The 24,668-nt window shown below is 42.3% G+C and overlaps 1 long non-coding RNA gene across 1 annotated transcript in view; it reads right to left on the reverse strand.

The window, feature by feature from the left end:
- LOC111179966 (uncharacterized) overlaps nucleotides 1-24,668 on the reverse strand; it is a 78,470-nt gene that overhangs the window by 4,831 nt on the left and 48,971 nt on the right. Inside the window, exon 3 of the long non-coding RNA XR_002646047.3 lies at nucleotides 72-159. This is a non-coding gene — a long non-coding RNA (uncharacterized LOC111179966). The remainder of the gene's footprint in view (nucleotides 1-71; nucleotides 160-24,668) is intronic.

The raw sequence follows: 24,668 nt of genomic DNA on the forward strand, positions 1-24,668 counted from the left end.
AAGTTAACTCTGAAACAGTCCCTTTTGTAAGTAGCCGTCTGCAGTGGCATGCAGAGTGGGCTGCGGCTTACCTCTTGAGCTGAAGCTCTGGAGATGTGCTGTGGGGTGGCTGGAGATATTTCGTGTGTGCTGGATTCCTCCAGAGGTTGCCTGAGAACACTGCAGAGATGTGCACAACAGAAGCAATGAGGAGTTTAAATCAATACTGACAGACTTGGTCCTTTTTCTTCTCTCCTTCCCCTTCTACCAGCTCACAAGGAACTCAGGCTCAATATTTAGCTCTAGCCTCAGGGTACGGGTGCTGATTGTAATAAGTCTGCAGGCAAATCAATCTCTCTCAGTTGTGATCTCCCTTCCTTAAAGTGGGGATGTTACTTCCTAGAGTAAGTCTGAGAAGCAAATGGGGTATTGCATTTGAAAGTGCTTAGCAGGGTATCCAAGCGGAGTGGACACTTACTGTTGAGTTTCTTCTGGGAACCTCTCTAAGGCTACCTCTCTATAGGCCAGCAGTAAGTAAACCATGCCAGAAAATGTAGCTGTTTCAGCTGCTTGGCAACCACTTAGTGTATGATTAACAGAGGCACCAGAAAAGCCATCACCCTCCCCGCTCCCCAACCGCCCCCCCCAGCAAACTCTCTGACATAGCAAGAAACACGAAATATCTACCCTCCTAACTTAACTCTTGTCCCTCAAGGTTGAGGAAAAGAAAACTTAAACTCAATCATCAACACCCCATTTGCCTTAGGTGACATGAAACGCATTTCTGCATGGCAGTCAACAAATGTTTCACCAGAGAATGTGGTGCTCTGCCAGAGAAAGTGAACCAACATTGATGCATCCACTATCTACTCCTATAGGTCAAGCCCTCTTATATGAGCTGTATAATCTTATTTACACAAGCCCACAGGCATTATTATACTAATTTATCAGATGAGGAAACAAAGAATCAGAAAGATTGAGATGCACAGCATAATAGGTGGTAGCTACCTCCCCCTTTTCCATATTTCTTTTAATTTAGTTTCCCAACATATATTCCTATCATCTTGGTTACTTTACAGACCAACAGTCTTCCAGCCCACGTGAAAGAAGAAGCAATAAAGACCATATTTCCATCTTTGGATCTGTCCAGTTTCATCCAATCCTAAACTAGTCACAAGTTAAATTCCACACATGCAGTGTTAAACTCTACTATCCACTATAGTATTAAACTCTGTAGCTTTACTATGTACTATCAAGCCTACATTGATGAGACAGTGAACAGGAGAGAATTAAATTTTTAAGTTAAAACCTGACTTGTTTACTCACTTGCTAAAAACAAATTTTCATACAGGGTGAACCAGTTCCTGAATTTTTTTTCTTAAAAGACCATTATGTTTTTAAGATGAAATGAATGGAAATGTGCTGTTTCCTGCTGCCCTGTCTCCCTGCTCCTTTTCTCTTTCTCACCGTGTGTGCGTCTGTCACGGGTTTCTTCTGTCCAGAGATGCTCACAGCTGCTTCCCTTCCTCTGTCTTAAGCTCTCTAGGGCAGCTTTCATTCTTCTACCTCAGCACGCCTGGGGCCACGTGGAAACTCCCCCACGGTATGATTGCTTCCACACTTTTCTAGGCTTTAAAGAGTATCAGCTGAGAACAGCTTATTGATCCCAAGTGGGGAATCCTCCCTGGCAGAGCAATTTGCAGTTGATGAAGGAATGTTGAGGCAGCCTTTTCTTCTGGCCCCCACCTCCACACCCCACCTGCAGGCTGACACCCTCCAGCCCAGAGCTCATCCTAGCTAGTGCCTCCTTTTCTAAGTATTTCTGTGGAAGCTGACTTTTCTTTTTCAAACACTGATCAATTTTTTTCTTATCGAAGTATAGCTGATTTAAAAGATTGTTAATTTTAGACATACAGCAAAGTGACTCATTTATTTTTTCATATTATATTCCATTATAGGTTATTACAAGATATTGAATATAATTCCGTGTGCTATATATAGTAAATCCTTGTTGCTTATCTATTTTATGTATAGTAGTTTGTATCTATTAATCCCATACTCCCAATTTGTCCCTCCCTCTCTCCCTCCCTCCCTCTCCCCTTTGGTAACCATAAGTTTATTTTCTATGTCTGTGAGTCTGCTTCTGTCTTGTATAGAAATTCATTTGTACTATTTTTAGATTCTACATATAAGTGATATCATATAGTATCGCAATATTTATCTTTCTCTCTGACACTTCACTAAGTATAATATTCTGTAGGTCCGTCCATGTTGCTGCAAATGGCAATATTTCATTCTTTTTTACAAATGAGTAATATTCCATACACACACACACACACACACACATCTTCTTAAGCCAATTGTCTGTCGATGGGTATTTAGGTTGTTTCCATGTCTTGGCTATGGTAAATAGCAGACACTGATCATTTGAACCACATGATCATTCCAGTTTTAAATTAGACCTCTATCTAGTTTAGAAGTTTATTTTGAAACCCAAATATGGAGAAAATCCGTTGCTTCCCAAGTGCTTAAGTCCCAGGAGACATGGATTATACATGCTCAGGTAGCATCATACCTTCTGCTACCCACCAACAGAAAGGCGGTGGCGGGGCTGTTGAACATGTTATTCTCGGTTAACAGGGACCTGCTGTGGTCTTGTCAGTGCTCAGCACCGAGTGAAGGAACGAGGAAGGTAGCAAGCAGTGTTGGAGTGCTCACTTTGCTCCAGGCACTATGCTAGTCATGGTCAAATATGGGGTTTTATTAATCCTGTCCATAACCTCTCTAGAAGATTCAGCCTCACACTCCTAGAAAATGAAGACTTTCCAAGGACCTTTCTCGTATCATCACTATTTTATCAATGAAAAAACTGAGCTCAGAGAAGTTAAATGGTTTGCACAAGCCCACGCAGCAAACAAGTGGCAGCAACACAGGCAACCCAGTCCTCTGCCTCCAGGTTCAATGCTCTTTCCGTTTCTCCACCACTGGCAAGGGTTCCACTGACTCAAAATTCACACTGGAGATAAAGTCAGTGTGTTGGATTTTCCATTTTGGTACTGCGATGTCTGCCATTATTTTATTTGGTCAACATTCCAAAGGTGATGCTCCTTTTCAGCCCAGGTACTGACTATGAATGCAGCTGCCTGGTTTGCAGCCTCAATATTCAAACCCTCTGGATCCCCTTAGCCCACTTTCATAATGACAGGCTTTCCCTTCACAAAATAGAACTTTCATTAAGCAGCAACACTACAGATTTACTTATATTAGCATAAGTTCACATTTTAAAAGGCTAATAAAATTTGGAGCAAGATTTAAAAAAAGAGTTAAAAACAAAGATGAGTTAACCTCTTAAACTTAAACCTTTCCCTCTTTCCATACTCTGCTTCAAAAAGGAGTGGTTAACTGTTCTTTTCAGCTAGAGTATTAACGTCATAAATTATTCTTCTTCCTGACACTCAGTCTGCCGCAGGATTTTTCCTCTAAGGAAGTATGTCGCTGCTAGTCAACAAGAAAGACTGTTCTTTGCTCTTCAGTGTGTGCCCTTTCTCCTTTATATAAAAGGCTTTTTGTTATTATTAAAAGTGGAACCAAAAATCCTAACCTATAACAGAATTAAATTTTACAATACATTGAAATAAATCATCATACAGATTTTAGAGACATTATAGAATTCATTCACAAGTATTCAGACCATCTAAAATAGCCTCCCTCCCATGAATGTTTTATCAATACCTCTGTTCCAGTATCTTTTCATCTCTTTGGTGAGTAATTTCTAAAGCATTGTTTACTCACTCTTCCAGAACAATGGCCTCAGAACCAAATGGCAGACCAAAGAATACAGTGAAATCAATAAAGTGTAGTAGGTGGTGCTCAGGGTGAAAACATCTAGAGAAGTGACAAAAGATACACCAATTGGCCAGTCATTCTGCAAGAATTTACTGTGTGCTTGTTTGATCTAGGCTATTTGATTGCAGGACCAGCTAGTTTAAATAAAGAAGGAGATAGTTGTAAGGATATCAAGATCTCAGGTGAATTGGAGCTGGAAATTGGAAGGCCACTGGGGGCTAAGACAGCCCTTCGCCCACCTTGCTCTCTGTGGGACAGCACAGTGAGGCACAACAAGCATGACAGCATAGATAAAACTTTCAAGTCCACGGTCTGCCACTTCCTAATTAATCTGGACAAGTTAACTCTCAATGTTGATTTCCTAATCTGTAGAATGGGGATAATAACTACCTCAAAGGGTTACAGTGAAGATTAGAGACGATGTTTGCCAAGTGTTTGGCACAGGACAGTACTCAGAAAATGCTAGTTTCCTTTTGCCCTCGTTTGTGCGAGGCTGTATACCAAGTTTAGAAGCATCACATCTAAAAACAGTTTTCATGGCACGTGGAAAGCAAACCATTGGCGTTTACACTGCTGAAAAACCAAGAATTCTCTACAACACAGAGAGAAGATATTAAACAAACGGGCACTTTCACAGCATCTCCCTTTTTCTGGCACCAAATAACATTATTAATTAACATTTACACAGTGCTTAACAGTATAGAAACCATTTTTCTCTAATGTCTCCTTCTGTTCTCATAATGACCTTGTAAGGCTGATATACTTATTAGCCTCCTCTTACAGCTGAGGTTAAATAAGCTGGTCAAGGCCACATGGCTTATAATCAACACACTGGGATTCAAGCCTGGTCCTTCAACTCTAAAATCTGTTATGCTTTTCAATGCAGTCGCCAGAATCTAATTAAGTTCAGTATTGACTATTTCAGGAACTGACTACCCAATTTATTATCTGATTCCCCACCCCCTTCCCACCACTGCACAAGGTAAAGTCCGAACAATGTATTATGGCTATTAAAAGGCCTTCACAGCTTGGTTCCAGCTTCTCTTTCCAGCCTGGTAGAGCACATTAACCAAGCACACTGTACTCCCCTGTGCCTCTGTGGGTTTGCTCACCTTTTCCTGTCCTAAAAGTGTCCCTTCTAGTCCAGTGATGTCCCATAAAACTTTCAAGGTCCAGTTCAACTGCTGCTCCCTCTAGAAAGCCTTCCTCTTAGCCCCACGCCAGGCAAAATTATTCCTTCCCTCCTCTGGCTTCCCTAGAGTGTGTTCACACAGCTTCAAACTAGAGTAACTATAGATGGTGACAGGAACAAAAGTTTTTTCACCTTTGTATCCTCAGAATCTATCACAGCACCTGGCACATAGTAGATACTCAATAAATGTTTATTGAATTGAATTTGTTGAATGTTCCAAAAATTGTGTAACCACAACAGAATTGGTTCTGGAAGAACGTATTTTGGTCATTACGATTATTTGCATATACTCTGTCTACCCCAGAGCACTGTAAATGAGGTCAGAGTCCTTTTCTTATTCATCACCGTACCCCTGACAGCACTCACCATGCTTTGTTCTTAATAAACACACAATAACATTCAAGAAATGGGAATTCTTTAATATAATATAAAGATATGCAATAATTACATGAAGAGAATTGTGAAGTATAATAATTAAATTTCATGTCTTCTGGTCAAAGGGCGTATGTACTTTGAAGCCTTACCTTGTAGAGTGTGCCCAGGTAAGAAACACCTGGGCACACAATTCCAATTGTGGAATGCAAAGCCCAGCGCAGGGAGCTTGGCAGCTCTGCAGCTCACCATCCCAAATCCCCCACTATGCCAGGAAAGAAGCAATGCTCTGACCAGGCACTAGTTTCAAATAATTTCTCCAAGATGGCGCAAGGTACCTAAGAACAAGTGGTAACCACTTGTTACCAAACAAAGGTAAAACCAAACAAAGTACGTGTGAGCTGGGCCCTGCTATTATATTACACAGTGATCATCCTACTGGTAATTTATAAGAGGCAGGGAAAGCAGTGGTTAAAGCAGGAACTGCCTCTGCTCCAGTTTCCTCACCTAAAAAAGGAGAATAATGCTTGTAACTACTTCATCAGGTTGACGTGAAAATTAAATGAGCTAATATACTGAAAGAGCTTAAAACAGTGTCTGCCACATAGAGTAAGAGTTTGCTTTTCATTATTATTGTTGTTGCTGCTGCTGCTGTTATTAATGACAGAACAACAGGGCAATTTCAGGGGGAAGATGCAAAATGTTCGCCAACCTCAACCAAATTCTAGGCCAAAGTCATTTTGTTTTACTGACCTAGATTTCATTACCAGACCTGAATACTAAAGGAAATCATTAGGTATCCTTGACTTTGCCCTTGAGTGGATCTGAAGCCTCAGAAGTAGTTGGAGATCTTTCCACATCTCCAATGGGCCTTCTGGATTGGATAAAGTGAAAGATTAAAAATTGAGCCCTCCCCCTTTCTTTCCCATCCATCTCCACTCTACCCTCCCTCTGCTGTAGACCACCTCACCAGTGCCTGAGAGCGCTCTGTGCCTCTCTGACCGTTGTCACCCTCATTCTTCCCCTGCCAATTGTATCCCACTTGTCCTTGGGTCCTTTAGCCCTTTCCCTGTGACCATGAACCTCATTTATCACTCATTTGTCTGCATCCGTATGGCACTCATCATTTGGCTTATACAGGTCCCTGTACTTTCCTGTGTGTTAATCTTATTTCTCAGAGAGCAATGAACTCTGCAAAGGCAGGCCAAGCACCTGCCTCGTGCACCAGGTTAATCTGTGCTCTGAAATCCTGCTGCCTGTCTGTAAGGAGGTGCATGATTTTACTCTGATATTTCGCTGTCTCTTTAGAAAAAATATTTAGTGCCTGTGATGGGTTGAGAGAATCTAGTCATGTTTTACAAAAGACCCTAAAAGAAAATGTAGAGTAACACGTACCAGGTATTGTCCAGATGTTTATTTTAAATAACTTTTTCCTAGGTGTTAATTTTAAACCCTCTTCTGTTTCCACAGAGGGTACTGCTCCTTTGACATATGTCTTAGAAAGGAAGAGTTCTTCCTTCCCAGATAGCTGCACGGCCCAGTCCCACCAAGTTTTGAAGCCAGTCTGACAAAGACCAATGTTTTCCCAGGGGCTCAGACCCTTACCTGTTGGTCTGGAACCTGTCTTGTTGCTACCCATCTGCACCATATCTGGTGTACTTGATGCTGAGCCTGACAAGCCATAGCTATCCCTTTCTCCCATCAGAAGGCCCAATTTGTGTGACGGGGCTTCTCCCTCTGTTTCCTACAAAATACTTCCCTTGTGCGCTGGCATGTTTCCTGGTGCCCCAGCTCACTTAGTTAGCCAGCCTGACTCTGTTCATTCCCCCTCCATGGCAGGGGAGCAAGGCACTGCCAGAAAAAAGGCTTCAACTTTCAGTGCTCTTATGGGACAAGCTAAGATTACCGAACATTAAGGCCAAGATCAAGGTTAATTCACTGCAGGGAAATGCTTATGATGGAAGAGTAACCCAGAACCAGGAACTCAGAACCAAGCTTAACTGTATGTTACTATGCTATACTGACTGCTGCCAGATTGATTCATTACACTGGACCTTCTTAGAAAGCAATGGCTTGAGTCAAGTATGAATTCACTGACCCCTGCAGTGGGTAGCTGGGCATCTTTCTGATGAGCTCCTGAGCCAGAGCTGATTCTAGCTTCTCAACTTTCACCTCCAGCCCCTACCACAGAATCCTGCACAGCTTAATGCCAGTCCCTCTGAGACAAGACTTTCTAAGGTTTTCCTTCACGGGAACTGGAGCTCAAAAATAAATCTAAGGGTAGGAGGATACACCAGTCCTCACATGCTACCTGGAGGCTCCCGCCTTAGCACCACACCAAGTTAAGAGTCCTTTAACGGAGTTCCAGGAGCTGCCACCGGCTCATCAAAACAGGGTGCCCTGGTATGGTTCTCCAGCCCTCGTCCCCCTAATGCTGTCATTTCCAACTAAGAAAGTTTTTATTCGCTGGGCCTGTTTGCCAAAACTCATATAAATCAGAGTGTACCACTTTGCAAGACTTAGATTTGATTAATCTTAAAAAATTTAGAAGCTGCATGAGTGGGGTTTGAGATTAAGTGTGCAAAGATGTCTAGGAGCAGCCTCCCCACAGCCTTCAGATTGAGATGGATGAGGCGCAATACTGGGTTTGAGCTGCCCATAATTGGAAAAGCGTGTGCCCAAAATATCACATTTATCCTTCCTTTCTCCAAGAGCCATAACTCTAAGGCCTTCCGTTAGAACCTCAATAAAGTGAATGTCTTCAACTTTAAGGGTCCCAGATACTCTCGGCATTTATGATACTTACAGAACAGGGTTAGGAATGCTGCGGATAAAAGGTATTGTGCGGGGAGAGGGGGGTCAATTTCCTAAAGGGATCTGGCCGCTAGGCTTCCCTGAGAAAGCAGCACAAAACTGTAGATGAGCAGCATTTGTGAGTGAGTGAACAATAGGAGGGAGTGTGAACACACTAATCCAATTTGCTAACTCCGGGAGGGAGGCTGTGCCCATAGCGGTCACAGCATCCTCCCAGAAGGTGCCCAGGGCACAGTGAGAGCTGCTAGGGGCCAAATTCTAGGGCCTCCATTCACACTCTGCTCTACATAAGTGGACGTGGTTCCTGAAGCTTTGCAACGTGGTGGCTTGTGAGCAGCAGAAGCTAAAGGAGAGACCAAAATGTGAGCCCCAGGGGCAGGTTCATACCTCTGCCCTCTCTAAGCCCTGAAATTGTGCCAGTGGCATCTTCATAAGAAGCTGAGGGATGACATTCATATAAGCATTCAGCAAATGCCAAGCACCTGCTCTGTGGCAAGTCTTGGGCACGGTGTTGTGAGGAATGCAAATATGTACAAGAAACATTCACCCATCTGAAGAAGCATGCGGGGTCTCTTACCTGGCCACGACTCCGCTGCCTGACTACGACTTCAATGTGCCAACACCTAATCTGCTATTTGCTCCCTGACCACCTGTCCCCATCCTTTTCCATTTCACCCATCCCTGCTTCCTTAACTCTTCTTATTTTAAATGACATAATGCAGACCCCAAAACAGAAACAACTGTAGATTAGACCTTGGACTTCAAATCTCTCCAGAAAATTAACTTTGTTCTTTGCTCCCTTTGGAATACTTAAATGTTGACATTTAAAAGTTCTACTTGGGCTTCCCTGGTGGCGCAGTGGTTGAGAGTCCGCCTGCCGATGCAGGGGACACGAGTTCGTGCCCCGGTCTGGGAGGATCCCACATGCCGCAGAGCGGCTGGGCCCGTGAGCCATAGCCGCTGAGCCTGCACGTCCGGAGCCTGTGCTCCGCAACGGGAGAGGCCACAACAGTGAGAGGCCCGAGTACCGAAAAAAAATAGTAATAAATAAATAAATAAAAGTTCTACTAGTGTTTTGTGTGAGTGTGTCTGTATTCACACCCATCACCCATACACAAATAATTCATAGGGGATGTTTCTAGTTAAGCACAGGCCCAGGGCTATAAAACCAACTTTCAATGTGAATCATAAATTAAACTTAAGTATTAAAAAGTTGGCAAGAATCTTAACACGAGATTTTATTTTCATTACAAGTCTGTTGAGTTTGAATAAGGGTCATGCGTAGTAGCTAAGCGGAAGAGTGCCATGTCAGAAAAGGAAAAGGGGCTGATTCCTCTTGTTTATATTTTCGAAGGTATAATGCAGGGTCTAAAGAGATGGTATCAATTAGTACAATATTCTGACCACTCATTGGAGCTGGTGGAGTTGGTAACACAAAGAATGAAGGGGCAGGGACTTCCCTGGTGGCGCAGTGGTTAAGAATCCGCCTGCCAATGGAGGGGACACAGGTTCGAGCCCTGGTCCGGGAAGATCCCACATGCCGTGGAGCAACTAGGCCCGTGCGCCACAACTACTGAGCCTGTGCTCTAGAGCCCACGAGTCACAACTACTGAGCCCACACGCCACAGCTTTTGAAGCCAGCGCGCCTAGAGCCTGTGCTCCGCAACAAGAGAAGCCAAGCAATGAGAAGCCCGTGCACCGCAACGAAGAGTAGCCCCCGCTTGCCGCAACTAGAGAAAGCCCACGTGCGGCAACAAAGACCCAACGTAGACAAAAAAGAAAAAAGAATGAAGGGGCAAGTTAACAGACACCTGAGGATCACAACAGGGCAGTTCACAGGTACCAGCCTATCAACAAACACTCCCTGGGGAACTGTGCAGAGTGCAGCATCCCAGGCTGCCCTGAGGTCCTGAGTGAAGAGGTCTGGGGGTGATTCTGATGTAGGTGGTCAGGGGACCATACTGAGAAACTCACATGCTTAGTGAAAACCTGCTCCCAATCCTCCGTCTATATGAAGGGCACACAGGGGTTCATGTGATTATTCTTGCAATTTATTCTTAGGTTTAAATTTTTGTAAAATAAAAAGTAAAACAAAAAACCCATCCTCTCACTATGTGCCTAATTCTCCAAAGACCTCCACATCTCAGAAACATAAGCAAATAAGACAAAGGGGAGCTGGAATTTACCTCCAGCCCCTAATTCTTGGCTCAGTCCGGATCTATGTGTGCCTTGAAATTCTTCTACACTTGTTGAAAAGCCACATAGGGGATGCTTAGTCAGAAGCCTGGCCACTTTAGATCAGACCAGATGACAGACTGACAGCGTATACTAAGGGGTAGTTTTGTGCTGGACCCTCCAGAGGACAGAAGAGGGGCCCTGCCAGATCCACAGGTGTAGATGCCTTTTCCCCACTGGGTGAGGAGCCGCAGTCAGAAATTCTTTTCCTAGGGGCTAAGAACCCAACATATGTGACTGATTAGAGCTAATATCTCATTTCTAATTCCATTGATTCCTTGAAAAGAGCATGTCTCAAAGACCATGGCTATTCTTAGCAATTTCAACTCCTCCCCCACGGTGCTCACTGCCTCTGAGACAGGGAGAAGGTGGCCAGCAGGGACTCTTTTTTTTTTTTTTTTTGCGGTACGCGAGCCTCTCACTGCTGTGGCCTCTCCCGTTGCGGAGCACAGGCTCCAGACGCGCAGGCTCAGCGGCCATGGCTCACGGGCCCAGCCGCTCCCACAGCATGTGGGATCTTCCCGGACCGGGACACGAACCCGTGTCCCCTGCATCGGCAGGCGGACTCTCAACCACTGCGCCACCAGGGAAGCCCAGGGACTCTTGTGAGACGTGGGCAGCGAGGATTCCTGCCCCTTTCCAAGCGCCGGTGGGACACAGTGTCCAAAGCACACGTCTGCAGTCAGAGACACAGACCCATACGTGGGTCTCTTCCGCCTCCTGTCTTTCCCGTTTCCAAGCCACAGCTGTGGTAGAGCCACCATTAATAACGAGAAGGCTCCTTTCTGGGCTCAAGAACTCTCCGACTTCCTCATCCAAAATGCATTCCTTCTCCCTGGCCCTTTAATCTTCCTGTGGTTTGGTAGGAAAGCCTCTCCATGGCCTTCCTTTTTGTTACCGCAGGGAATAAAGGAAAAGCTTGGGTCCCATCCATCCAAACAAAAGATTTTAGTCTTCAGAGTGAATTTCTCAATGTAGACATAGCAGCATTTCAGGAGGCCTGACCCTTGTACCCCTCGGACAGAACAGAGGAACAAATAGAGTTGGACTTGCCCAGTCAGCCCTTTCGAGCTGTGTGGGGTTCCACACAACACCTCGCTGGTTTTCCCTGTGGTGGCCTCAGTGCGTGTTTATTGAGCTGAGTTAATCACATGGAATCCCCCTCAGCATTCTTCATAGCCAGCCCTTGTTTTTGAGAGGTCCTGTGGTTTCACAGACAACACCTCAGACCCAGAACAAATGACCTGATACCTAGTTCCAGCACTGCCACCAAGCAGCTGTGTGATCTCAGGCAAGTCTCCTGACTTCTCTGAGTCTCACTTTCTGCATCAGTGAGAACAAGAGCCCTGAATCAGAGCTACTCAATGTTTTCTATGACCTCTTCAAGGTCTAAAGAGGGACAAATAAAGATCTGAGTCAATGCTGTAAGTAGACATTTCCACCAAGTTGCCGAAGGCCACCATATATTTCTATGTTCTGGTCTCTATTCTTCTGGCTTTGAAATAGACCAAGTTGAATGCAACCTCATGGTTCACATTTGTACGGCAAAAATCAGAGCCCCCAAAGCCAGCACTGGGGATAAAATGATGATAAATGGAAACTAACTCTATCATCCAAAAGTACCCCCTCAAACTCTGAAGAAATATTGATAATAACTCTCCATCTGCTGAATAAATCAGAACAAGGCTGGAGATCCTACCCGACATTGTTTGAGCATGGAGGACAGCCAGTAAAGTACTAGGGTTTCATGAAAACTGATCTCAGGAGGACTGACATAAATAAAACATGTCAAAGTTTTAAAGAGGAAAATGAAAATAAAAGGGATAGCAGAAGTGTTTTCTGTTTATTATTATCCTCATTGTAAAGAACTTTTGTAGAAACAGCACAGGTCTAGGAATCAAGACGCTTGCCTTCCAATATAGTCTGTACCACTGTTTCCCACCTAAACTTTAAGATCATTTCACCTCTACCCAGGCTACTTCGCCTGGTGATTGTGAGGCACGAATAAAAAATTAAATGAAACATATAAAAGTTCTTTGAGAAAAAAAGTGCCTAAAACCTAAGATACTATGTGAATAAACTGCATGGTTAATTACAAATAACAGTAGTGGAATAACTCCTCCAAGTACTAGAGTGAAAGAGCTGTGGAAGGCAGAGCCTGTAGGGCGCCCCCTGCAGGTTGTCCCAGATGCTGGCACCAGGCTACAGCCCAAGATTTCCAGCCCTACGGGACCCTCAGGGGATCTGAGCTCAGCTTGTGCTAAGCAGCGAGACCTGTGGTGGGGATGAGTGGGGGGGAGCTGAGTGAGAAAGCTCAGCTTAGTCTTTACTGCCAAGATTCCTACAATGCTATTAAGGCCCACCGGGGTCCCCTCCCCACCAAGTCCCAGATCTGTTGGAAAGGGCCCAGATTTTTAAAAGTGAGGCTGTTAGTTATCCTGGCCTCTTGCTCTCTTTGATCTAAATACTCTGGGGGAGATCCCAGGTTCTCCCAAAGTCCTCTCAAAGTGCCAGGTAGCCCTGGGTGACTGATGGTCAGTTACTACTTGGAGTGTGAGAGGGGTTAGGGAACCTCTACCAGTTTGCAGACCTGTTGGCTTATATATAGATTTTTGGTGCCTCCAGTGAATATCTGTTATGTTCCCCACCCGCAAACAATGTAAATGTAGTCTACAGTCTAAATGACTAATCAGCCATATAATGGACCAAAATATCTTCTTAGGCTAAAGTAAGAACAGCTGTAATGATTGTAGTACATAGTTGGAAACTCAAACTGGGATAAGTCCAATAATTTATAGTTATCTCTGCATGTTTACATAAATGTGGTCAAATGCCAGGATTGCTAGCATGTACCATATGGAAAATAAACTCATTCTTTTGGGGGAAGAGAGGGGTGCTCTCTTAGATATTCTATCTGAGAAAGAGCTTGAAAATACATGGCATAGAAAGTAGGGTGTGCAATCTGAGATACAGATAATAAACTTCGGGAGTTCAACACCACAAAAAAATTTCTCCTTTTTAAAAGTTGTGTTTTCCAAATTTCTCCTTTTCTTTATCCTTCTTTCCCAGATCCTGAGCTTCTGATGCTGATAAAATGTCTGAAGCTGCTGCTTCAGGGACACACACTGTTATTCTCAGGCTTCTTGGTTTGTGGGTGGGGTCACAGGAGTGTCAGAGATTGTGTTTGACTTTCTAATATTGACGCAGGGTAAAGTGATTCCCCAAAGAGAAAGAAAAGGGGATTGAATTATCACGTGCCTTGTCATCCATGATATGGTCAATTTCCACAGCTTTTAGGGCAAGAAAGTTGTGTTACCTGAACAAAATAGGTATTCCAAAGAATCACAGAATTTTAGCATTTGAGGGAAATTTAAGAATCGTTACATTTTACTGACAAAAACTGTTCTCCAAAGAGGTACAGTGGCTTATTTGAAATGTATTAGTATCAGAGCCATGACTTCCACTTGAAAATACGTATAAAGAGGAAAAATAAGTGAAAGAGGAAGAGGCAAAGGAAGGAAGTTGTTGGTTTTGAAGAGAGAGAGAGTCAGAGACAGAAAGAGACAGAGACACAGACAAAGAGAGAGAGAGAGAGAGAGAGAGAGAGAGGGAGAATAAAGAAAAAACTAAGAGACTTGAGAGAAAGAAGAGGCAGTCTTGTAAGAGGGCAGAGGCAGAGAGGTTGTTGCACAAATAGGAGGAAAAGGCCATGGTGTATATTTAACAATATCCCACGCTTCCCCTCTTTGACTTCCTTTGTGTGTTAACCAACCCTCCAACTTGCCAGATGGCATATCTCAGAAGAATCCAGATTTCTGGGCAATCCCAAGCATTGGAAAGCCTGCCACCAGCTTTAACAAATAGATCTTAACAAATAGTCTAATTTGGACCGAGTCTAGAAGAGACCTGAGAAATCATCTTTTCATTTTTTGATTTTTGTGGGGTTTTTTCCCCCAGCCACACCTAAACCATTCCAGAGAGATGAAACTCTCTAGTGATTCTATTCCCAGAAGGAAGCGGACTGTCTTAAAGCATCTGGCCTGGTGCCCTCATGTTGTCACAGTTCATAGCTCATCTTTCTCTGTGCCCTGGGCAGCTGATCTGAATATAGAGTTTACGTGAACTTCAAAGAAAGCTGGCAGGATGGAGTTGGGGCCCCACTGCTTTAATCAAGATGGATTCAAAACCTTTGCTTATCAAGTAGAAAACTAAAACCAGCAATGGAGAATTAATTGACACTGACTAGAAAGGAAATGGCAATTGAAAAGGTGCAGGAAGCTCAATTATATTTAAAGTGATAATACCCTCCTAGCAGTTGATGACGGATCAAGTTTACTTCTTGCCTCCATAAATAACATTAGCACATGGAATTAGATAGCCTCCTGTAAGGCACGAGGAGTGTGGGAAAATGTGCAAAAGCTCAAAAACATTGTTTCCGCCTGCATGTCAGGATAATGATAGTCCTCCCTCCTTGACTTGAGTCTCCCTGTTCAAGCTTCTTTGGCTAATGGCGGGAGCTGCACCAACTGGCCACTCCCCCGTGACTCTGCATCTCAGTGGGACATCACTCAACCCTCCACCTGCTTCTTCTCTTCTCAGGCTCTTCTTCACATGGGGACCATCCACATGGAATGCATCAAACGTTGACTTGGGTTCTAAGTTGTTTTTCCCCAAGTTGGTCTCCTTTGGGAAAGCACCAAGTCGGGCACATAGTAGGCGCTCAAAGATGCTTCTTGAGTAAATGAGGGGAAAAGAAACTATCACTCCTGTAAACTCACCCCAGCGCCCAGCACCATGTTAAGCACACAGATAATATCTGAGCCTTGTTCACAACATGGGGACAAGATGGAGCCCCTACCACTCTAGGCTAAGGAGCTCACCGAGTCCCTTGCTGAGAAGACACTGAAAGCCACTTGGAAGTCTTTCAGTGCCAGAGCAGGAAGAAGAGTTGGGGAAGAAAGAAGGCAGACAGGGGAAGAGGTGCCTGGAGCCAGTCCTGGCCATGAATGTCCCACCAACTTCTTCGTGGATTATTTTTTGTTGTTGTTGTTCTCTCCTTCTTCTAAAACAAAGAAATGATTTCTAAGACCTCTACTTCCCTCAGCATCTTACAGACATCAAAGGGGGACTTTGTTCAAAAATAGGACCCAAAGAGAAAGATAAGCACTAACATATCGAATGTTTTTCACTCTCCCTTAGGGAGTTTTTTCAAATGACACAAAGAACATCACCCCCTTTCCCCAACCTACTCCCATTCCGAGTCTGCTGCTGTTCAGTCCTCTCCAAGTAAAGATGTGATCAAGGGGAAGATATGCACAATACGCTAGGACTTTCCTCTCATGTTCTAAGGGGCAGAGGAGAGGCAAAAGAAGAAACTAGACAGAGCTAGTAAAGGCAAATCCCTCTAGGAACATGTACAGTATTGTAAAAAATATTTTTCAAAGAAGATAAGTGGTCAGTAAGCACATGAAGAGATGTTCAACATCGTTAGTCATTAGAGAAACGCAAATCACAACCACAATGAGATATCACTTCCCACTCACCAGGATAGCTAAAGTAAAAATGACAGAAAATAACAAGTGTTGATGAGGATCCAGGGACACTGGAACGCTTCTATATGGCTAGTTGGAATATAAAATCGTGCAGCTTCCTTGGAAAACAGTTTCACAGTTCCTTAAAAAATTAAACACAAACTTATATGACCCAGCAATCCATTAAGTTTATACCCAAGAGAACTGAAAACATATGTACACACAAAAATTTGTACACAAATGTTCACAGAAGTCCTATTCATAATAACCAAAAGATGGAAACAACCCAAATGTCCATCGTCTGATGAATAGATAAAATGTTCTATATCCATACAACGAAATATTTAGCCATAAAAGGAATGAAGTACTAATACATGCTACAACATGGATGAACCTTGAACAGACGATAAGTGAAAGAAGCCAGATACAGAAGTCCACATACTCTATGATCCATTTATATGAAATATCCAGATAGGGAAACACAGGGACAGAAAGTAAATTAGTGATTGTCAGGGGTTGGGGAGAGGTGATAATGCAGAATGACTGCTAAGGGGTCAGGGTTTCTTTCAGGAGTAATGAAAATTTCCTAGAATTAGATAGTAGCAATAGTTGCACAACCTTTTGAATATATTTTAAAAAAAACATTGAATTGTACACTTTAAAAGGGTAAATTGTATGGTATGTGAATTATATATCAATAAAAAAGATATTTTAAAAGATCCTGGTATTTCTTTTTTTTTTTTTTTGCAGTACATGGGCCTCTCACTGCTGTGGCCTCTCCCGTTGTGGAGCACAGGCTCCGGACGCGCAGGCTCAGCAGCCATGGCTCACGGGCCCAGCCGCTCCGAGGCATGTGGGATCTTCCCGGACCGGGGCACGAACCCGTGTCCCCTGCATCGGCAGGCAGACTCTCAACCACTGCGCCACCAGGGAAGCCCGATTCTGGTATTTCTTAAAGGACATTAAGGACTCTGCTGGGAACTCTAATATCAACTTGAAAAGTTTTTCTAGTTCCAGTGAGCACCAGCCTCCTCACCCCTCATCCCCCAACTCCAATCCCAATGCAGCCCAGATCCATAATCCCTAGCTATCTACCCCTAAAGGAAAAAAACAGGAGGACAGATGTCAATCAGCAATTGGAGGTGAATTCAGACTCATCTGACTTTTGCAGACATTCCCTGTGCGGAGGTGGGGAGGAGGCTGGACAGAGGAAGAGGAATAATGGAAGGTGAACTGCCAAATCCCTAGAAGTGGCCACACAATGAGTGTGAAAGGAAGGCAGTGTCTCCAGAGAGGCCTCACTTGAATCCCTCTCCGAGTGTTGACTCTACATTAGTGTGGCCAGCATAATCCGCTTTAGACACAAAAGTAGCTGACAGAAGATGGGAGGTCAGCTCTGAGCAAATGTGAGGCTTGTCTGCCTGCTGGGCTCCTGCCTGGGTTCCCACTTTGCTGGCCTAACTTCTCCCTTTCTCTCTCCTAGGATGTGTGACATCCTCTGAAGGGATACCAGTGTATCGCATGATTAGTTGCTTATTTAACAGTTTTTAAAGTTAAACTCTAAAAAACCAAAATGATATCTTTAGAAGAGGCTAGGGGACAAAGTGAGAGAGCGACATGGACATATATTCACTACCAAACGTAAGGTAGATAGCTAGTGGGGAGCAGCCGCATAGCACAGGGAGATGAGCTCGGTGCTTTGTGACCGCCTAGAGGGGTGGGATAGGGAGGGTGGGAGGGAGGGAGACCCAAGAGGGAAGAGATATGGCAACATATGTATATGTATAACTGATTAACTTTGTTATAAAGCAGAAACTAACACACCATTGTAAAGCAATTATACTCCAATAAAGATGTTAAAAAAAAAAAAAAAAGAGGCTAGGGAACTTTTTCACTTTTTTTTTTTTTTTTTGAAAATAGCTTTTATCTTGCTTTTCCTATGCAAATCGTACCACTAAAGAAAACAAAACTATCTGGGTACTTAATTAGAATATTTTAACAAATTCACAAAGAAAGAATAATAGAATTGGAAAGTCAGTGTAATCTTAATGAACTAACAAATAGAGTGTTGGACATCAATGACTACTAATACCACAAGGATAGACATTGAGATGTATATGCCTCCTGATGAAGAACATATCACCCACGAGGTTGTCATGACCAAAAAGGAAAAAGAAAAAAAGAGAGAACCTGGATTGGATAAGTGGAAACATAGAAGAGGAACAGACTAAGCTTTGCTCTGGGGAAGCAATCAGTAAAATTCAGACTGTAGGAAACTGCAGAAAAGTGATCCAATTTCTTCATTAAGTGAATTGTAAGGAAAAATAAGGTCATGGTGGGGAAAACCTATGCATTAAAAGATGTTTAAAAGATAATTTAGGGGAATTCCCTGGCGATCCAGTGGTTAAGACTTTGCCTTCCAATTCAGGGGTGTGCGGGTTCGACCCCTGGTCAGGGAGCTAAGATCTCACATGCCTTGCGGCCAAAAAACCAAAACATAAGACAGAAGCAATATTGTACCAAATTCAATGAAGACTTTAAAAATGGTCCACATTAAAAAAAAATCTTTAAAAAAAAGATAATTTAAAAAACAGGTAAAATGAAACTAGTGTTTAGGAACATACACTTAGGTGATAAGACTAAAGAAAAGTGGTAAGTGGTTGCAGTGAAAGTTAGGTGGGATGGTGGTTACTCTAGCAGGGAGAGAGGCCGTGGTTGAAGGGGAGCATTTAGGGGGCTTCTGGGGTGACTGGAAAAATTCTCTTATCATGGGTAGTGTTTATAAGAGTCCCAGCCTTAAAGCAGTGATTTTAACCTGCATGTTTGCTTTTTATGGTTTTCTGATACTTATTATAACAGGAACAAAGAGTTTTAAATAAAATTTAAATTAATTAAAGTCAGCTATGATGGGAGAGATGGGAAAGAAAACCCAGAAAATGGAAAGAATGATACTAAGAGTCACATTTATGTGACACCATTACTTTTTATGGCAAAAGCGAGAACTCATTTCTTTACTACAAAGGGGACTGTTGGTGGGGGCTTCCCTCTTTGAAATGCACACTTAATTTAGCCACCTAGAATTCTTGCAATGGAGTTAAGGTGGAGATGGAAGGGTTAGTAGGGAAGAGACTGAAACAGAGACTGGCTAGGTGATCGTTTGTGTGGGCTGGGGGAACGGGAAACATCTTGAGACCACCATTTGGTAGAGGCCTGGGCAGCAGCATGGAAGGCATATGGCACAGTATCTGCAGTGACCCCCACCAGTGAGACACCAGCTTCCCCAGGAGCAGCTGGGGAAGTCAGGACCCGTGCGGGGAAATGTCAGCCGTGTCACAACCTTGGCAGCACAGAAGCGAGGCCTCTGTGTCTGCCTGTCCGCATGTCTGTCAGCATGATATTTTGGGTCAATAAATATTCACTAGGATGCACCATTTCAGCTGACCTATGCTACCCCCTCTGCTGCAGGAGAAAATAAACAGGGCTGGTAGGTGCAGAGGACTCCTGCCCCCTTCAGAGCTGCCATTGTGCTCTGTGTGTGAGCCAAGAGCTCAGGCAAATGTTTGCCTCCTTGACTCCTTTGGGACTTGTGCATCTAATATCTGGCAAGAACCCAACTCCTTCCCTGTGTGTTAAATGGTAACATAGTGCCATCGACATGTCAACTCTGAGAGAATAACATTCAAGGGGAGGTTAGTTCATCAGTGAGCAACTCTCTGTAACGTGTCAGTGGGAGGATTACCCTGGCACAGTTTCTTTCTTCCTCCTCTGTGCCCTCAACCTCTATGTCCATATATCTGTTTCCATTTTTCCTTTCATTGCTATTGTCTAGGTATCTGTGTTCACAGCCAGACTGGGAGCCATTCAGTAAACAATAAATGTTCAATAAACATTTACTGAGCATTCTTATGTGCAAAGCATGATGCTAGATAAAGTGGCAAACAAAATAGTACCTCACAGACCTAAGAGATATTAAACAAATATACAAATAAATGCATCATTACACAGGTTGCGAATGCTGAGAAGGAAGAAAAAAAAGGTAAGATGAATGATTACATAAGGAGAGCTGTTTGATATTGCCACATCAGGGAAAACTTCAGTGAGAAAGAATAAGTAGGGATTGGTCAGCCTAGGGATACAGAGTGTGCTGCTGGGCAGGGAGTGTGTCCAGAGCATGAGGGTGAGAGGGACAATGGTGCAAGCCAGGGATGGAGAGGGATGGTGCAGGGTCATGATATGAAGAGCCTGGTAGACCTTGATAAGGTCTTAGATTGTTTACCTAAGGTCAAGGGGAAGGAGCACATGTTTAGAACTGGAGAACTGGTTAGGTAACTAGCACAGTGGACAAAAAGAGTGATGATGGAGGTATGGACCACAGTGGAGAAGGTAGTGATGGAGAAAAGTCAGCAGATCTGAGACGTATCTGGGAGGCAGATTTGTTAGGAATCTTTGGTGGATGTGAGTGGTAAGGGTTCATTTCACAACTTTTGGAAAAAGCACCCAGGTAGGTGAAGGTAGCATTTACTAGCAAAACACAATATCCAAACAATACAAGACTAGCACATAAATGCACAAATGCTAAAGCATGACTAAACTCATTTCTGAATATCAATACAAACGCTCCAAATAAAAAATTAGCAAATTGAATCCTAGTGTAATACTAGTAGCTAACATGTATTAAGCATATATATTTACCATGGGCCAAACACTGTTCTAGCTATATTAACACATTTATCTCCACAACCACAACATAAGTACTATTACTGTCCTCATTTTACTGACGGGTAAACTGTGGTTCAGAATAATGAGCTACTTTACCTGTATCAACATGGATGACTCTCCTAGACATAATGGTAAGTAGAAGAAGCCAGAGACTTCTTTCTGCGTACTTGTTTCTACATATGATTCCATTTAGTATATGAAGTTCAAGAATGGGCAATACTAATCTATGGTGTCGGGATAGGGGTTACTCTGTGGGGAAGTACTGACTGGAAAGGAACAGGAGGGAGCCTTCTTGGGTGCTGGAAATGTTATTTTTCTACATCTAGGTGATTGTTATGTGATATACACAAACCAGTCTGTAAACTTAAGATCTGTGCACTTTACTATATATGTTTTACCATGATTTTAATAAAAGGCAATGACAACCTTGGAAAAGATATTTGGAGGACATGTAGAAGATAAAAATAATAATATCTTTATAGAGAGCCCTAAAAATTAATAAAGTTAAAAAAATCAATCTATTTGTAGACAAAGGACATAAACACAGTTTAAAAATAAAGAACTATAAGTGAAAATAAATATATATAAAATATGTTTAAGTAGTAAACTAAAAAATACAAGGTAAACATTGAGATATTTTTCTCTTAACAAATGACTAAAATAAAAACGGTTGATAGTATCAAGTATTGTGACAATGTGAGGAAATTCATACTCAACGTTGCACATGGAAGTACAAATTATTACTAATTTTTTGAAGCCAATTTCACTGCATGTTTCAAAATTCTTTACACTAAATATACTTGAAGCAGAAATTTTATTTCCCTAAATTAGTTAGTGAAAAAATAGATAATTTGTGAATAGGTGATTAGTGAAAAAATTGCGTATTTATATAACGGTATGCAGCCTTTATTGTTTTTGTTTTTGATTTTTTGCGGTACGCGGGCCTCTCACTGTTGTGGCCTCTCCCGTTGCGGAGCACAGGCTCCGGACGCACAGGCTCAGCGGCCATGGCTCACGGGCCCAGCCGCTCCGCGGCGTATGGGATCCTCCCGGACCGGGGCACGAACCCGTGTCCCCTGCATCGGCAGGCAGACTCTCAACCACTGCGCCACCAGGGAAGCCCGGTATGCAGCCTTTAAAAATAATAATGATCAGCATTTATTAGCATGAAAAGATACCCAAAACATATTGTTTAAAATTTTTAAATTGGGTACAAAATCATATGTAATTATTATGTGTATCTACACACAAATTTGTGTGTATATATATCTATATATGATAATACATATACATGAATAATGTACATATTATATAATTATAACTCTATTAGATGAATGGATGAGTATGAACCAAAATGGTAAGAGTAGTTATCTGCTGGTAGAATTATTGGATGATTCTTATTTCTTCCCTAGATTTTGTCTGTACTTCATGAACTTTTTATAATGAGAATATATTTCACAATCATATTTATGTGAATACATATATATATTCACAATAAAAAAGAAAGCACATCTGGCTAGATTTCCTTGCAATTTTCATTTCCAAGCTCCATCTGCCTTATTTTTCTTTCTATTCAGTAGGTAGCAATCACAATTCATACAGTGCAGGGGTTCTTACCTGGGGCACTGATTTTTCTCTTAGGTAGTAGTTGGAGGCTTCCCAATATCTTCTGAACATAATTTCTGAGCTCTGGAGAGTTTCCCACATTGTAACCCCCAAGACACAGCTAGAAGTCACTGTCCTAGGCTCCCTCGTCGCTGACATCAGACATGTGATAGGTGTTGCCAACCAGATGCACCCATGTGAGTCCTCAGCTTGGAAGCTAATGCTACAAGGAGGCTGACATGAATGTCATCTATCCCAGGTGAACAGGACCACAGGGGCTCAATGGTTGAGTTCCTGGCATTATCAATGCAAACGGAAATGTCTCTCTGAGAAGCAGAGTTGTTGCCAAGTGTTGGCAGCAATGGTGTTTTCACTGGAGCAAGTTCTACAGCGTAATTTGGTGTGGTTTCTGGCCTCACTATTTCTAAGTCTGGCTCTCTTGGCCTCCAGAGGATTCTGTGAGTTGCTTAATATTTTGAACAAATTCTTTTACTGCCTAAACTAGCAGAGTGGATTCTATTATTTGCAACAAAGACCTGTGTCTAACAGTATTACTTTCACCTCATTTTACAGATGAAGAAATTGAGTCTTTAAAAATGGAGAAAATTTCCCAAGATTACACAGCTAGTAAATAATGAGACAAGACAGAAGTCCAAGACTTTTGAGTCAACTTCTAGGCTCTTTAGGATTCTAAAATTAAGATATTCCAATATTCACCATGAAGGAAGCTCATCAATAAAAATAAATTTTACCTTTTAATGAATGATTTCTATGCCAAAATTGCAAATCAGCTGTGAGAGGGATCCTAAAGATCATCTAACCACCCTAATTTACAGGTGAGGAGACCAGGGCCCAAAATATGATGGAATTTGCCCAGTGGCACTCAGGGAGGTAATGGCAGAGCAAGGAGAGACAACCAGGTTTGTTGATTCCCATTGCCTTTATATCAGTGAAGGGTGAAGCCGTTTATTAACCTACAGAGAAATGCTTATATCACATAAGTCCAATGCCTAAATGAAAATCTTGATTAAAGAAGATTAAATATGTAAAAGGAAGTAAATATTAAATGTATGATGAATAACCACATTGAAAATATTGCCAACCCATTACATGGATACCCTGGACTATACCACCATCACCCCCTTTGGGGTGTGTAACTTAGAAGCCTGAAGTAGCTTTTGAGAGAAACCTTATGAAACTGGGAAACTGAGATCCCATTTCCACTCGGTTATGAAATGAGAATTTAATCGATCAGGTTTGATGTAAGAAAATTGTCCTTCGTGAAGAAATTGGGAAAGCTGTTAGATTCCTTGTTGATTCAATAGGAAATAGTAAGATTGGGTGTCTAAATATTTTAAAATAAAAATATTTGGGGACAGATATTACTATCTGCACATGCATAGATAATAACTTTTGTTTCAATAAAATCTAAGATTTTACCCTATGGGCTATTTCTACTGCCTCTGGGGGTGGGGGGGGAAGTCTTGCTGCATACTAGGAAAACTGAAACTTTAAACTTGTGATTCATTTCCCTTTAAATCATCCAAATATTACTTTTTATGGGCTATGTAATAGCAAAACAGTCTCTAAGGGGTATTAAAGTATTTCAAGCCTTGCTTCCCTTTAAATAAAACAATAAAATAAATGTTAAAATGGAGGAGGTAGGTTCCAAACGATTCTACTTTGTCTACAAAAATTCTCGTCAGTCCAAGATCTAAAATGTCTAAGTGGTTCTGAATTTTCTAAATTCTCCTTTTCTTGTTAAGAATTGACCCTTGTTGTGGAGACTGACTTGAGTGCTTAAAATCTCTTCTTATCAGAAGAATAAACTTTGTCCCTGAAAACAGAACACCCTGTTTTTCTCCATCAGAAATTACCTTGAGGTGTTTTAAGGTGAAAGTATTATACCAATCTAAACCATATGCTTGTTTACATCCAATCTAAGAGATTGGATATAAACAATCCAAGAGACAATTATTAAAAAATTGTACCTAAGAGAGTCTACTTTTACAAAGCCATCAAGTGGTTCAAATAGTGAAGTGTGCAGTTTATTAAAGGCCAAATTAAGTAAAATCACACGTTAATACAATGTGGACTCCTTCCCTTCTTTATCACTATTTTTGAGATGAACACCTCTGAATGGTTGAAAGAAATCAGGTCACTTTTGCCTTAAACCCTCCTTTATCTTAGCTCTCCCATAACTTGGGTAATTCTGAAAGAAGGTTTAAGAAGTCTAAGATTGAAGAAGCCTTTTTTCAAACAACAGTTTAAGACATTGTGCCAGTTTCTATAGCAGAAGAAATCACCATAGGGACGTCCCTGGTGGTGCAGTGGTTAAGAATCCGCCTGTCAATGTAGGGGACACTGGTTCGATC

The sequence above is a fragment of the Delphinapterus leucas genome, chromosome 1, assembly GCF_059928025.1.
Source record: "Delphinapterus leucas isolate spDelLeu-1000000601 "Yukka" chromosome 1, BTC_Dleu_Yukka2, whole genome shotgun sequence".
Lineage (NCBI taxonomy): Eukaryota > Metazoa > Chordata > Mammalia > Artiodactyla > Monodontidae > Delphinapterus > Delphinapterus leucas.